General features: G+C 41.8%; 1 protein-coding gene across 1 annotated transcript in view; it reads right to left on the bottom strand.

The window, feature by feature from the left end:
- Positions 1-17,336, bottom strand: part of SHROOM3 (shroom family member 3) — a 349,912-nt gene that overhangs the window by 121,018 nt on the left and 211,558 nt on the right. The gene's annotated exons all lie outside the window — the stretch shown is intronic.

Genomic DNA, 17,336 nt, shown 5'->3' with positions numbered 1-17,336 from the left:
AAGATACAGGAGATTATCCAGGTATGTTTGGCCCAGGCAGGTGAGCCTTTTAAAAGGCAGAGTTTTTATTCTCTGCATGGCAGTAGAAGAGGAAGGCAGAGAGATTCAAAGCATGAGGCGATTCAATGCATCTTGCAGACTTGAAGATGGGTGTGTGGGGTTCCATATGAGAAGAAATGCAGGCTGCCTCTGGGAGCAGAGAGAGCAGCTCTGGGTGAGAGCCAATAAGAAAACAGAGACTTCATCCTACAACTACAAGAAACTGAATTCAACCAAGAAGAAGAAGGAGCTTTGAAGCAGACTCTTCCCTAGAGCCTCCAGATAAGAGACCAGCTCAGTCTACACCTTGATTTCAGCTTTGTGAGGCCTTAGGTAGAGAACCCAATGGTGCCATGCACTCTAGGTGCTATGACCTAGAGTACTGTGACCTAATAAATCGAGGCTGCTTCAAGACACTTCATTTGTGATAATTTGTTATGCAGCAATAGAAAACTAACACAACTGCCATACCACATGTTGGGAAGGTTATGGAACAAAATGGTACCACACTTTGGAAAATGGTATGGAAAATCAAACACACATCCACCCTATGATGCAGCATTTCACTCTTAGGTATTTACCCAAGAAAAATGAAAACATATGTCTACAAAAATACTTGTACACTAATATCTATAGCAGTTTTATTCATAATAGCCCCAAATTAGACATAGTCCAAATGTCCATCAGTAGGAGAATGGATAAACAATGAACTATTAATACAAGCAACAACATAGATAAAGTTCAGAAACCTTACATTGAGTGAAAAATATCAACAAAAAAGAGTATATAGCCGGGCGCAGTGGCTCAAGCCTGTAATCCCAGCACTTTGGGAGGTCGAGACGGGCGGATCACGAGGTCAGGAGATCGAGACCATCCTGGCTAACACGGTGAAACCCCGTCTCTACTAAAAAATACAAAAAACTAGCCGGGCGAGGTGGCGGGTGCCTGTAGTCCCAGCTACTCGGGAGGCTGAGGCAGGAGAATGGCGGGAACCCGGGAGGCAGAGCTTGCAGTGAGCGGAGATCCAGACACTGCACTCCAGCCTGGGCGACAGAGCGAGACTCCGTCTCAAAAAAAAAAAAAAAAGTATATATTGTGTTATTTCATTTAACAAATTCCTAGGATAGAAAAAACTAATCTATGGTGAAATAAACCAGAACAGTAGGTGCCTGGGAGTGCACAGTGGACTGGAAAGGGGCACAAAGAAACTTTATCTGGTGATGAAAATGGATTATAGTTTGATAGGGATGTGGATTACACAAGTGAATACATTTGTCAGGATTCATGGAACTGGAATACTTAAGATTCACACATTTTATATAAATTATCTCTCAATAAAAATATCTTTAAAAACAAATTAAGCCAGGTACAGTGGCTCACACCTGTAATCCCAGCACTTTGGGAGGCTGAGGCAGGAGGATTACTTGAGGCCAGGAGTTCAAGACAAGTTTGGGTAACAGTGAGACCCTGTCTTTACAAAAAATAAAAAATTAAGCAGGCATGGTGGTACATACCAGTAGTCCCAGTTACTCAGGAAGCTGGGGTAGGAAGATCACTTGCGACCAAGAGTTCAGGGCCACAGTGAGCTATGATCGTGCTCCTGCACTTCAGCCTGGGTGACAGAGTGAGACTCTGTCTCAAAAAACAAAACCACCCACAAATGAAAAAAAATAACTCATCAGGCCAGGCATGGTGGCTTACACCTGTAATCCCAGCACTTTGGGAGGCCGAGGCAGGTGGATTACCTGAGGTCAGGAGTTTGAGACTAGCCTGACCAACATGGTGAAACCCCGTCTCTACTAAAAATACAAAAATTAGCTGGATGTGGTGGCAGGCACCTGTAATCCCAGCTATTCGGGAGGTTGAGGCAGGAGAATTGCTTAAATCTGGGAGGCGGAGGTTGCAGTGAGCCAAGATCATTCCACTGCACTCCAGCCTAGACAACAGAGCAAGACTCCATCTCAAAAAAAGTTAATTAAAACAAATTTAAAAACTAATTTAACCAATATGTGATAGACTAGTTATCACTGAGGTGTTGATGACTCTCTCCTAGGGGTAGCTATTTAAAAACAGACAGGGTAAGAGTTAACTCAAATGGATGAGCCCTTCATAGAGGGATATGGGACCCTAAGCAGCCGGGTGAAAGATTTTTGGGCAGTGAGACCTCCACAGAGGACCTCAAATCAGTCTATGCACTTAATCAGAGAGTCCTGCAAAGGGCTCCTTGTGGGTTTATTCTATGCCCAAGTACAAATTGCTAAAAGATGAATGGTGAAGATGCTGATGGCACTGGAGCTTCCCAAGCAAGAAGCGCTCTGGAGGGGGCTGGGGTGCACGGAGGCGGATGGCAGTGCCCTGACGTGTGTGAGAGAGGTGTGTGTGAGGTGGGGAGGAGCAGTGAGCTTCGCACTCTCGAGTCTGGTGGCCTCCGAGTGATACCCAGCATCTGAGCACAGCCTCTGGGAATACCCCTGCACAGCTTCATTCTTGGTTTCTTTAGCATATGCATGTTTTAGATGGTTTGCTTCAGTCAAAATGAACCCATCTTTTCTTGTTTTGTAAAAAAAGCCTTCTCAGGCTGGGCATGGTGGCTCACGCCTGTAATTCCAGCACTTTGGGAAGCCAAGGAGGGTGGATCACCTGAGGTCAGGAGTTCGAGACCAGCCTGGCCAACATGGCGAAACCCCATCTCTACTAAAAATACAAAAATTAGCTGGTGTGGTGGCGCACAACTGTAGTCCCAGCTACTTTGGAGACTGAGGCAAGAGAATCACTTGAACCTGGGAGGTGGAGGTTGCAGTGAGCCAAGATCATGCCACAGCACCTCAGCCTGGGCAACAGAGCGAGACTCCATCTAAGAAAAGAAAGGAAAGAAAGGAAGGATGGAAAGGAAGGATGGAAAGGAGAGGTGAGGTGAGGCAAGGCGAGGAGAGGAGAGGAGGAAAGAAAGGCTTCTCAAAGCCCACAGTAACTTCACTGGATTCCTGACATACACTTTGGTGCTTATTACACATACGTAAGGATTTCAAAGAGAGCCAACAATTGTAGGCTAAAATCTCAGTATGTCTAACGTATGGCTCTAAATCCAAATGACCAATATGAGCAGTGATGTTTTAAACTGTGGGCTCCACTTTTTCCAAAGGAGCCCAGATGGCTAGATGGTGGGGGAGTAAAGAACTCAGTTATGGGGCCTGGCCTCTTGGCAAGGTGCCTGGGGTTTGCTGTTGGCTTCTGTCCTCAGAAAGTTCCACCTGTAAGTGGGGAGTGGTCCATCCACTTGAAGCTCTCCAATGAGGAACAGTCAGTTCACATCGGGAAGTGTTTTGAGGGAGAGGTGAGGTGGCTGAAGGATGGGCTTTGAGTATTTACAATGAGGGTTCCAATGAGACCATTTAATCAGAGGGGACACCAGAACCAAGCTTTTCCTGCTAGGGGACCAACCGAGAAGGAAGAATGGGATCTAAATGAGATCTATTTTTAGATGAGCCATTTTTTTTTGTTTGTTTAATCATAACAGTGCTTTGAAAAGACTTTACCAGTGAGTCAGTGCTGGGTTTTGCTACATCCACCACAAAGTAGTTACGAATTCCCTAATTGTTTCCAAAAAAAGATTTACTACGAAATGATACAAAGTACAATTGAATCCTTGGGTTTTGTTTTTGTATGTGGTATGTATCTGATGTGTCAGTTTTGCAATCTGCTTGGTTTTGATATTGAAAAATGTTTGAGGTTTTGGCTTCCAGTTGAACTGACACTATTATTCTGTTTATCCATCCAGGGGTACCTACATTAGTCACTAGTTGGATCCTACCAAGCACACATGTGGGCACATGCACACACACACAAACACACACACACACACACACATGGGAGGTGGTTTGGAAGGGTAGCATGCTGCAGGAATGCTTGATGTAACACTTACCACGCTATTATATATAGTTCACTGTTCCTCCTCTGTATCCCTCACTTGACAATGAGGTTCTAGATGGTATGAAACAGTTTGTCTAGTTTATCCTCCATTCTTAATGCTTAACAGAGTATCTGACACATACTAGGCAAAAATAAATATTTTTAGTCTTGCTATTTCCTGTTATGTTCTTTATGGAGATGGAAACCAGCAATGTAAATCTTTTTCTACTTAAAGATACTGACTCATTGCTCAATCTCTCACATCCAGCCACATAGCCTTTCCTTTGATTTTCCATTTTTAGAACCTCCCCTGAGGGCTCTTCCAGAAATGAAGCAGGAATTTCTGTAATGATTTCGTTAATTCCAACTAAGGCAGCAAGCATAAGTCATCAAGGCTTGAGGTTTGAAACCCTGTAATTTGGTGTTCAGCTTCACATCCTCATAGTCGGTGGATGCTAAGCAGATCTGATCTGTGCTTTCCTAATTTTCACAATTGTTGTGGGATTGTGGGAAGTTATTATAAAATGCATGGAAGAGCACTTTGGTAACTACAAAGCAGGTATTGCTATCAACTTCACTTTATCAATGTGGAAAAGTCCAGAGGCAAAGTGATTTGCCCTGGCTTAGGCTAGAGCCCAAACCAATGGTTTCCCAACAGCCCAATGAATGTACTGAACTCCATGGAGAGGACCAGTTCCAGGACTGTCTCCACATGACCAGAAGGGAACACCCAGCTGGTGTTGATCTTAGAACATGTATACTTGGGAAGGGTCCTGAAACCAGCCCAATCTGCAGGGGACCAGGTGTTGACCGCTAGCTTGTCTTATTTGGGCCCAGAGACAGTTTGTTCTCTTTGTATCTTTATATCAGAAAATTCAACAGGCACAGAGCAGAGAAGCAGGTTTCTTCTATAATTAGCATAACGGGCCAATGGATGTCACTGTTGCACCACAGAAGCAGAACCTAAACTCCAAGGGGACCCCCTGCCCCCAAACAGCAGCACCCTCGCTGTTTGGGAACTTTAGGAGAGCACAGCACACTTGGAACCGAAAGAAAGCAATTATAAATGAGTAACTGATATTCCATTTAAAAATGTTAGCGCTAGTAATGAGCAGGTATATTCAGGGACAAGTTAAGGCAAATAGCTTTGAACATCATGAATGGCTATAAATGAGTGTATATGTCACTCACCAGGAGGAAAGGTCACAAAATTTTGAAACAAACCAAGTCTTTTGACTTCAAATACTGTGTTTCTTTCAGTCTGCCACTCACAGTGTTCAAAATTATTTCAGAAAATATGTTGATACTTAGATTAAGACTTCTCACCATCCATCAACAGCCTTGCATAAATGTTTTGGAAAGAATTTTTAATCCTCAACTTAGTATAATGATCAAATAAATATGCAAATATACATAGACAGAGACGGAGTTTTGCTCTTGTTGCCCAGGCTGGAGTGCAATGGTGCGATCTCAGCTCGCTGCAACCTCTGCCTCCCGGGTTCAAGCGATTCTCCTGCCTCAGCATTCCGAGTAGGTGGGATTACAGGCGCCCACCACCACGCCCAGCTAATTTTTTGTATTTTTAATAGAGGTGGGGTTTCACTATGTTGGCCACACTGGTCTCGAACTCCTGACCTCAGGTGATCTACCCGCCTCAGCCTCCTAAAGTGCTGGGATTACAGGCGTGGGCCACTGCGCCCAGCGAATATGTATATTTATTAAGCATCTACTTTGTGCCAGGAACTGTGTTTGACTTTTCACAACTCTTGAAGGTAAGATGATTATTTCCATTTATCATGTGGGTTCAGCAAGAGTAAGTAATGTTTCCATTATGCAGCTGGTAAGAGACAGACATTGGTACAGGTCCATGTCTACTGGCCTGCAAAACCCCTGCGTATTACGATATGCTCCCATTCAGTTCAAGCCTTCTTTGACATCCCACTGCATGTGCCTTATTGGAGATACTACAATAAATGCAAACCACCTCTGCTCCCAAAGAAATGTTAAGGTTTTTAACAGACAATTATATTACAATCGAGTGAGAAGGGCTTTTTCCAGGTGCTATGCAACTCAGTGAGGGTTAGAGAGGGCCTATGACACTGAGATATGAAGAGTGAATAAAATCCAGCAGGCAAAGAAAAATATAGCTCAAGGGCATTTAACCTGAAGGAATATCCAGTGTTTAGGTAAGAAGTGGAGAAACATTATAAATATCTGTAATTTAAATGCAGAGAAGATTTTTTAAAAGAAACAATCTGTTTCTTTTAAATAGGACTGGGTGTGAACTATTACTATTAATAACCTACTGCCCAGCAGTAATTCCTAAGAGGAGCCATAGTACAAGACGCTGCTTATAGTATGGGATGGAAAGTCAAGCCTTGTCTTGGGAATGGTGAGGGGCTCTGGTACCACAAATGCACTAAAAATACTTCCATGAGTTTCCTTGTAGTCGGAACTGAAGCAGGAGCAGCAGGAATAAGAAATGAGGAACTCCCTGCCGGCTCTCCTGGTGCCCTCACCATTCCTGAGTCCCTGACTCCAGACCAAGGAATCTCTGATACAGCAGGGTAAGAACGGGCCACAGCAGAATGGTCTACATGAGTCTCTAATTTCATGAATACAAAATTGTGACTGTCTCTCTATTTTCAGGTCTAGTATAAAACCTCACGTGCACAGATAACAGATGTAAGCAGCTATATTAACTGGGGTACTGGGAATCCTTTTCCATCCAGGTCCAGAACTGACTCCCCCAGCAGTGAGAGGGAAGGTGATCCTGAGAGATAAATACCAGGGACGTTCCCTGGCAATTCCTATGGCCTTTGGAGCCATCACAGGTCACAGGCTATAATCATTCTTGAAATTTCTGACGATGAGACCTGTCACTGCTGTCAGACAGGCTTAACTGGCCTTTTTGGACACTTTCTTAAAATATAAGTAAATTGGGCAGCTAATCCTACACTGTTGTATCTTGTTTTTTCTTGGAGCTTTGAAGTCTGGGCTTGGAGACGGAAAGGTTAAGGGAGCAACCCTAGAGAAAAGTAACACAGGAATTTCTTTGTGTTTATCTTAACAATATCCATAAGTTTCTACTTTTAGCCCAGTGGCATTTTTCCCTTTTTTCCTGCCCAACAGTCTTTCTTGGTCCTGGTAACATTTAATAGTTTTGGATAGAAATGACAATAGGACTGAAGGTCCTCTTATTGGCCCAGAATGTAATGGTGATGCTAAAAATATATAAATGACTGAATCATTTAACAAGTATTTGCTATACCTGTGTCCTTAGCTCTGTGTCTAAAGAGAACATGGTGAGTGATTAAACAGAGGCAGAACAATGGACTAGGGGACCTCAAGACTTCACTTGTAGCTGCAGGAACCTGAGAAGAGACTAAAGCTGCAGCTCAGGTGGGGGATATTTGCATGTAATATTGGATAAGCTATTTATTTTTCCCCTCATGGATTCTAATTTGAAATACATGAAAATGATATGTAAATATATTAGTATAATTGTCATTAAAATCATTCCTTTCTTCAACAAATACTGAGTACCTGCCAAGCATAAAGGCCAACAGTAACCAAGTCGACTACTTTCTGAATGATTCATTTTCACCACTTGAATCCATACTTAGCCAAAGCCACATAGTATGATAGGCTGGAAGTCAGATAATCAAATAGATCTCAAATCCTGGCTTCTCTACTCAATAGCTGTGTGACTTTGGGCTAAGCAACTTTCTCCTTTGAGCCTCAATTTTATCATTTGCAAAGTGGGGATAAATAAGTTAATATAATAGCATAATACAATAATTACCCTCACTATATATTTCCTATAGGATAGGCAATGATGGTGGCACCCCAACTGTGAGAGGTAATCATCCTTGAACCCTCCCCCTCTTCCTCATCTCCTGTATCAAAAGAGTCACTAAATCATACTGTTTTATCTCTGAAATATTTCCCAAATCCTGTCCCCTATTTCCCACTGCCCTAGTTCAAGCCCTCATTACCTCTTGGCCTTCTAAATTGTCTCCCTGCTTTTACTCTTGTGCTCCTTTAGTCCATTCTCTGCATGGCAGCCTGGGCAACATGGTGAAACCCCATCTCTACAAAAAAAAATTACCAAAATTAGCTAGGCATGGTGGCACATACCTGTAGTCCCAGCTACTTGGGAGGCTGAGGTGGGAGGATCCCTTGAGTCCAGCAGGTAGAGGTTGTCAAAACAACCGGTTTAAACAAAAACCAGTTCCTTACTTGAAGCCTCTCAATGGCTCCCCACCTCTTAGAATAAAGTACAAACTCTCAGAACGCCAGACAAGGTCACCTGTCTACCTCTGCAGACTTTTAATGTTCCCTTCCCAACACTCAACACACATCAGGCTTTTTCACCTGTGTCTTACCTTATGCTTCAACGTTAACTCTGCTTCACTGAATTACACCTTTGCTTCAGTGTCCTCACCTCCTCCACCCACTTATCTAAGGCTCAGTTCAGGCCAGGCAACTCGGGAAAGCTTTCCTTGATGCCTCCAGCTTCTACTGCCCAGCTGGGTTAGGAACTCTCCACCCAAGCCTGTTACCATGTCTATTTTGTTACATTTACCACATTGATTGGTAATTTAGCTATGTATGAGTTCTTCTCCATTGCTAGAGTCTTCTACTTAAGGCAAAAACCATGCCTTATTCATCTTTGTATCCCCATCACCTAGTACAGTTCATGGCATGTTGCAAAGGCTCAATAAATAAAATGAATGAGTTGAGCGTGGTGGCTCAGCTGGGCCATAGGCCCAGCACTTTGGGAGGCTGAGGTGGGCAGATTGCTTGAGTCTGGGAGTCTGAGACCAGCCTGGGCAATATGAAGAAACCCTGTCTCTACTGAAAATACAAAAATTAGCCAGGCTTGGTGGCATGGCCCTGTAGTCCCAGCTACTCAGAAGGCTGAGGTGGGAGGAGCCTTTGAGCCCAGGAGGCAGAGGTTGCAGTGAGCTGAGATCGTGCCACTGTACTCCAGCCTGGGTGACAAAGCGAGACTCTGTCTCAAAAAAATTAATTAGTTAAATAAAATGAATGAAGAAATGAAGACAAGAATGTGACTCTGCAGTTCATGCTTTTTGCATACACCACATGTCATGCCACATGTCATGGATCTAGAATGCTCGTTCTCAACCAGGGGCAGTTTTGCTCCCCGAGGACATCCAGCAATGTCTGGAGACACCTGGGTTGTCACAATTGGGGGAGGGGGCTATGCTTCTACCATTTAGTGGGTAAAGGCCAGGGATGCTACTAAGCATCCTTCAATGCCCAGGGCAGCCCCTAACAACAAAGAACTATCCAACCCCAAACAGAAACAGCGCCAAGGCTGAAAAATCCTGATCTAGAACAAGGTCTGGCACATGGAAGAACTCAATATAGGATTCCTAACCCTGACTGCTTAGTGGTACAAGTGGCAGAAATGATTATCATACTCGATATAAACCATATAATTGTATGGTATACTTCTTTAAGTTTATTGAGCAATTCTTCATAATATGAGCTCATTTCACAGGCTGAGACTTAAGGGAAATCAGTTCTAGCTTTGAAGTCAGACTGTAAATATAGCAAAAGACCTACTCAGAATCAATGGAATATGATGCATGGCCCTCTCCTCTCATCTCTTCTCTCACCACACCATGATATATCTGCTCCAGGTCTACATCCCTCAACAACCAGCTAGAATGCCTGGATCATAAGGGTAAACATACATTAGCTCACCAGCCAATGTTTTTTGAGTCATATATATATATTTTATATATGTGTGTGTATATGTGTATATATATACACACACACTTATACACACCACACACATACATACAGAGAGAGAGAGAGAGAGACTCAAGTGTATCTCTTACATCTCTTACTTTGCATGAACTCATAACCTGGAATACCCTCTCCAGGAAGGCCTGGCCTCCCTAGGATCATAAGGAAATGTAAAAATTAAAACTTTTATGCTGTACAGCCAGGCACAGTGGCTCACGCCTGAAATCCCAGCACTTTGGGAGGCCAAGGAGGGTGGATCACGAGGTCAGGAGATCGAGACCATCCCTTCTAACATGGTGAAACCCTGTCTCTACTAAAAATACAAAACTTAGCCAAGTGTGGTGGCAGGTGCCTGTAGTCCCAGCTACTTGGGAGGCTGAGCAGGAGAATGGTGTGAACCTGGGAGGCAGAGCTTGCAGTGAGCCGAGATCGTGCCACTGCACTCCAGCCTGGGTGACAGAGCGAGACTGTCTCAAAGAAAAAAAAAAACTTTTATGCTGTTGCAAGAGTTTTATTGGCCATTTGACATAACACAGTTAAGGCAGGAGCCTGTGATATGGGACATAGGCTGAGCTACTTCTCAGGGACTTCATAGTCCCATGAACTGTATGTAACCTATAATACATGTTTATACTGGGCAATTCTTTTCATATATGCATATTCAACCTCCCAATGTTTGGAGATGGGTGCATGATGATGGAGGCTGCCTATAGGCATCAGAATCAGGACACAAGTTCTAAAGCTGCCACCATGACCCCTGTCTATAATTCAACGGCATGACCCCCTGTCTGAACCTTGAGGCAAATTTATGATCAGTTTCTCTTGGTTATCTTTAGCTCCACTTTCAGTTGCCCTCTTATCAGTCCAAATGTCTTTTACTTTTGAGAAGAGCCATCTTTCTTGTCTCAAACAACTCCCTTTTTCTTTATCTAGCTCAAATTATTAAACCACTAAACCAACTGCCAACACTGGGTAAGTTTGCCTCAGCCTAATACATATGAGCACAAAAATGGTTGTGTCCTTTCTGGAATTGAATTTAACACTTAATTCATCCTCAAACACATAATTAATTCTAGAATTTCCAAGCTGGGATGAGGCATCCTGGGCTCCTTAGGTAGCTTTGAGTCCCAGTATAAATAGAAATGACCAGCTTTCTAGAAAAACTTTTCAATTCTAAAATAATGATTTTAGCCACCATAGCAGGTTGAAGTGCAGGGACAGTAAAGCTGGACACTGTGAAGCTTCCTTTGTCAATACCCCAATTTGCTGTATAGATGACTCATGTTCAAAACTGATGGTTTATGACAGAGAATTTCCCCATTGGTTACATTGCCATTAAACATATCTTTTGGGAGTTCAAGCAAATTTGTAAGGAGGAGGCTTCTACTGGTTATGCTCTTTGTCTTCGACAATTAATTCATTTATAATTCAAACAAATTGAAAATGCAGCACTAGCTGGCTTTTAGGTTTCGTGACTGCTTGACAGCCACCCTCCCAACTATTCTTTAAGTGGCAAAGACATTAGCCATTGACATCCAAGTGTAGCAGGAAACCTAGCTCCTTGACAAGCCCAGGGATTTCCTGACTTCTTGCTTATTGTTGGATGGTGGTATGGACTAAGTGGTTTTTTAAAAAAATACTTTTACTTTTATTTTTTGTGAGTACATAGTAGATATATATATTTATGGGGTATAAGAGATGTGTTAATACAGGCATGCAATGTGAAATAACCACATCCCCCTCAAGCGTCTTTCCTTTGAATTACAAACAATCCAATTACACTCTTTAGGTGATTTTAAAATATAAGATTAAGTTATTACTGACTATAGTCACTCTGTTGTGCTTTCAAATAGTAGGTCTTATTTATTCGTTCCATTTTGTTTTTACCCATTAACCATCCTTACCTCCCCACCAAGCCCGCTACTACCCTTCCTAGCCTATGGTAACATCCTTCTACTCTGTATGTTCATGAGCTCAATTGTTTTGATTTTTAAATCCCACAAATAAGTGAGAACATGCAATGTTTGTCTTTCTGTGCCTGGCTTATTTCTTAACATAATGATCTCCAGTTCCATTCATGTTGTTGCAAATGACTGGTTCTATTCTTTTTTATGGCTAAATAGTACTCCATTGTGTATAAGTACCACATTTACTTTATCCATTCATCTGTTGATGGACACTGAAGTTGCTTCCAAATCTTAGTTATTGTAAAGAATGTTGAGGCTGGCACAGTGGCTCATGCCTATAATCCCAGCACTTTGGGAAGCCAAGATGGGTGGATCATGAGGTCAGGAGTCCAAGACTGGCCTGGCCAAGATGCTGAAATCCCATCTCTATGAAAAACACAAAAATTAGCCGGGCGTGGTGGCATGCGCCTGTAACCCCAGCTACTCGGGAGGCCGAGGCAGGAGAATCGCTTGAACCTGGGCAGCAGAGGTTGCAGTGAGCTGAGATCATGCCACTGCACTCCAGCCTGGGTGACAGAGCAAGACTCTGTCAAAAAAATAAAATAAAAATACTTAAAAAAAAAAAAAAAAAGAATGTTGCAACGAACACAGAAGTGCAGATACCTCTTTGATATACTGATTTCCTTTATCTGGGGTATATACCCTGCAGTGGGATTGCTGGATCATATGGTAGATCTCTTTTTAGTTTGTTGAGAAAGCTCCAAACTGTTCTCCATAGTGGTTGTACTAACTGACATTCCCACTAATAGCGTATGAGGGTTTCCTTTTCTCTACACCCTCATCAGCATTTGTCACTGCCTGTCTTTTGAATATAAGTCATTTTAACTGGGGTGAGATATCTCATTGTAGTTTTGATTTGCTGGTCTAAATGTTTATGTATTCCCCAAATTCTCACGTTGAAGCCCTAACTCTCACTGTGGCTGTATTTGGAGATAAGGTCTTAAAGGTAGGGCCCCGATCAGACAGGATTAGTATCCTTATAAGTAGAGACATTGGAGAGTTCATTTTTTTAACTCTCTCCAAGCACATGCACCTAGGAAAAGCTATGTAAGGACATAACCAGAAGGAAGCCACCTGCGAGCCAGGAAGAATGCCCTCACCAGAAATTGAATTCTGCAAGAACCTTGTTCTTGGACTTTACAGCCGCCAGAACTGTCAAAAATACATTTCTATTGTTCAAGCCACATGGTCTGTGGTATTTTGTTATGGCTGCCCAAGTAGACTAATATAGATGGTGATAATAAAGTGTATTAAGGAATGTACAACCTACCAAGGTTGTGCTAATTACAATCACAGCAATCACCTAACAATTGTCCACCACAGGACAATTTTGACAGTGATTTCCTATACGTCTATCATCAAAATGCTAGATTTTAACCCAGGAATTATTTTGTGTCAGATGGGGAATCAATTATAAAGCACTCTTATATGTATGATTTTTTAGAGTTATCCTTCTGATATTTTTCTTGACTATCTAATTTGGGAGAAAAGCTAGTTTACGTTTTATAACACCATGTCAAATTTATGTAGCATAATTATCCCAAATGTTCAAAGAATTTTGCTCAAAACTACTCAACTGGTTTTGATTGAAGCCCCAGGATCCAGGGAAAAGGCTGAATCCATTGCCCCACTTTTCATTAAAAATCATTTTGCTGTCTTCTGGTAAGAGAAGCAGCTCTTTGATTTGGGGGATCTTTTTAAAACTGACTTTGTTCTTTTTTAATCCTCACTGCTCCAGGCATCATTAGCTCCTTTTAATAGAAGTTTCAATTTCCTTTTATCCCTTTGAGTATGGGTTCCAATATCCTCAAAGCAGCACTTTTTAATTGGTCAGAAAAAAGTCACCCTTCTAAGAAGAAACCATATCACACATTCTAACAAAGTCAACGTGGGTCTCTGAGATCAGAAGGAGATGGTTGCTGAGGTTGAATTCATCCCCCAGCAAAATGGTTAACTAGCTAGCCGGTGGCATGTGATTACATTTTCAACATAATTACTATGTAATTACATATACCTACTCTTATCCAACACATTCCCTGCTATAATTAGTGGCCTTTATTTAAAGTTCATTTGTCTTAAAGAATTTTGTCCTCCTTTTTTTATTTAGTCAGTGACTGAGGGGCACTGTTAATTTTGACAATAGTTTCCTGTATGTGATAATTTTCTGTGATACTCTCCTATACAACCTCCCCCCAATCATATGCTTTTTAGAAAATGATATAAGGACATCTAATGTATTTTTCCACCTTCATATGTCCACCACCACATGTTGCCTTGTATATTCTAGCAGTAACTTCTCCAGGTAAGTCTAAAGTTATAATCACATCTTACATCTACATGGTCACAGTTTCTAATCAAGGAAAGCCTTTTCAGATAGATCTACTCTATTACAATTTTTCTAGTGATACAAAACCAAATCTGGATCTGGAGTGGGTACCTAAATCCTCAGTGGAGGAGGGAAGTAGTGAGCTCTTTCAAAGCAATCTGAAGAAATTCATATAAACATGACTCCATCAAGATGGCAGTAAAGGGTAGGGTGAGGAGGTGGTTGCTAAAAAAAATCCAGGTCTTTAACAGCCTAGCCATCCATTTCAAAGAATCACTGGCATAAAGAAATACTCTACAATATTTCATCTCTTACTTTTAACAGGCCACAATATTTGATACCACAGGGGTTGTTACTCAGACACTTATGAAAAGTTAAGCATTGGTTTTTTGTTTTTCTTTCTTTCTTTTTTTAAAGATAGGGTATCACTCTGTCACCAAGGCTACAGTGCAGTGGTGCACTCATAGTTCACTGCAGCCTCAGCTTCCTGGACTCAACCAATCCTCCCATCCCAGCCTCCTTAGTGGCTGGGACCACAGGTACGCACCACCACGCCAGGGTAATTTTTAAATTTTTTGTAGAGACAGGGTCTCATTATGTTGCTCAGGGTGGTCTTGAACTCCTGGTCTCAAGTGAGCCTCCTGTCTTAGCCTCCCAACGTGCTAGGACCACAGGTATGAGTCACTGTGCATAGCCAGCATTGTTATTTTTACACAATTCCTATCTTACAGATGGTATCATGGATAAATACTATTACAAAAACTGGTATATAAGAAAGATACTACAATACACAAAATAACATATCTAGGTCCATAGTTTTTTTTCTGTATTATTATTATTATTATTTGAGACAGGGTCTAGCTGTGTCACCCAGGCTGGGGTGCAACTTGTGCATGATCACTACTCACCACAGCCGCAACCTCCAGGGCTCAAGCAATATTCCCACTTCAGCCTTCCAAGTAGCTAGGACCAGAGGTGCACATCACCACACCCAGCTAACTTTTGTATTTTTCTATAGAGATGGGGTTTCACCATGTTGTCTAGGCTGGTCTTGAATTCTTAGGCTCAAGAGATCTGCCAGCCTTGGCCTCTCAAAGTACTGGGATTACAGGTATGATCTACTCCGCCCAACTTCCTGTATTATTGTTTGAAGAAAAATAAATTGACCAGTTGATTTCTTTCTATTTATTTTTGTTAATACATAATATCTGTACATAGTTCTGGGGTACATGTGATATTTTGTTACATGCGTTTTAGGGCATATCAAAGAAGAGGGACCTTAACAGTCCAAAATGCTAGATCATGACATGGGAATAATAGGTGAAGATTGAATCAAAGACCTTAACCTGGAAAAGAAACAATTTGGCACGGAAATGATGACTATTCTTAAAGATTGGAAGGTGGTAAAGTATAAAAACTGTTTGATGTTTTCTGTTTGGTCTGAGAAGGATGAAAGAATGGAAGTTTTGGGACAGCAGATATGGAGTTACCATAAAGAAGAACACTGTTGTAATTCAACAGGTTCTGAAAATGAAATAGTCTACTTTCTTACTTAGTGAGTTCACTTTCCTTGACTGTGTTCAGATGGAAGCTAGTCGCCCACTGTGGGGGACTGTTGGAAAATGTATCAGAGAAGAAATGGAACTTCTGAAATCTTCGGTCCCCTTCTCACCCTAAAGTTCTACGAAGATGCCTATTTTGAGGAGTATGAGGCAGGCTAAGCAACCCTTATCTGAAATGTTTGGAAGCAGAAGTGTTTTGGATTTGGGATTTTTCCAGATTTTGGAATATTTGCAGGTATATAATGAGATGTGTTGAGAATGGGATCAAATATGAATGGTGTTAGGAATCTAGGTCTGTGGGGTTTTTCTTATATGTCTTTGTATTGGCTTTCCTAGCACACAGCTAAGGAGACAATTACTTTATTTCATTAAAAGAGGCAGTATGTTAAAGCAGTCTAGTTTATTTAGACAAAAACCAATACAAAGCAAAACAAAAAACCAAACTCCTTTTAAGGATGCTCTCCCAGAGTTATTTATCTATGCTCATCTAATTAAATAGGCTCTTTTGAAATGTCTGCATGTGTTGTGCTCGTGGGTAGATACAGCTTTTCTGTGGCCATCGTGCTGCCCAGTTGGGACGTGGAGACCACCACTTCACCCAAGGTGGTCGACAACTCCACTCATGGCATCCACCAGCCGTAGAGACACTAAATGAGGTTCGAGTCCTAGGAGGCATCCTCTGGGGATGTTGAGGGTCAGACTCGAGGCTAACAGTGACCAGTGGGGAGAGGCTGGAGAGAGAAGCAGCAGAAAGGAAGCTGCTCCTTCAGACAACTGCCTGCTTTCTGTGCTAGATGTGCCACAGAGAGAAGTGATAGGGCTTTATCTTCATTGACTTTTACACCATGGTTGACCGCATGATGCTATGGAAGCCACTTTATATTAATTAGTTTAGGTAAAAGACTTGTAAAAGAGATAAAGAGGCAGTGTGGTATAAATATGCAGGTTTTGGAGTCAAAGAGCCAGTGTTCAAGTTCTGACTTTTTAACCATATGACCTTGAGCAAGTGAATTACTTCATCTCTCTAGGCCTCAGTCTCCTTATCTGTGCAATGGAGCTAGGAACAGTTGCTGGCTCATAATAACTACTACATAAGTGCTAGCCTCTATTGTTTTCACAGAAACAGAAAACTGAGCCCCATTTGAACTTGCTTCTCCTTAAGTACTGTCCAAGACACAAAAGGAACAAAAGTGGCATTGAGGTAAGAATCTAGGTCACTTCAGACCTGCTGCTCTGGTGGTTGCAAAAGAACATGAATCCAGATGGAGTGATGCTGAAAGTGAAAGTGAATCCTATATAACTTTTAAAGGAAATGATATAAAACTGTATATCCTTGCTAATTACCCTGATTTCATTATTACACCACGTATACATGTATCACATCATCACATTTTATCCCTTAAATATATATAATTATTATGTTTCAATTAAAAATAAAATAAAACTTAAAAAAAAACCACATATGTCCTGACATGGAAAGCTGTCCTATTTATTAAGTGAAAAAGCATGTTACAAAACAGTATGATCACCTTTGGGAAAAAAAGATTACTATTGACATAAATGATGGTAATACAGCAGTCTATATAAAAGAGGTGGGCTGGGTGTGGTGGCTCATGCCTGGAATCCCAGCACTTTGGGAGGCTGAGGCGGGCAGATCACCTGAGGTCGGGAGTTTGAGACCAGCCTGACCAACATGGTGAAACCCCATCTCTACTAAAAATACAAAATTAGCCAGGTGTAGTGGCACATGCC

Source organism: Mandrillus leucophaeus, unplaced genomic scaffold, assembly GCF_000951045.1.
Source record: "Mandrillus leucophaeus isolate KB7577 unplaced genomic scaffold, Mleu.le_1.0 Scaffold75, whole genome shotgun sequence".
NCBI classification, from domain to species: domain Eukaryota; kingdom Metazoa; phylum Chordata; class Mammalia; order Primates; family Cercopithecidae; genus Mandrillus; species Mandrillus leucophaeus.
The sequence above is the reverse complement of the archived record's forward strand: the minus strand, read 5'-3'. Positions and strand labels throughout refer to the sequence as shown.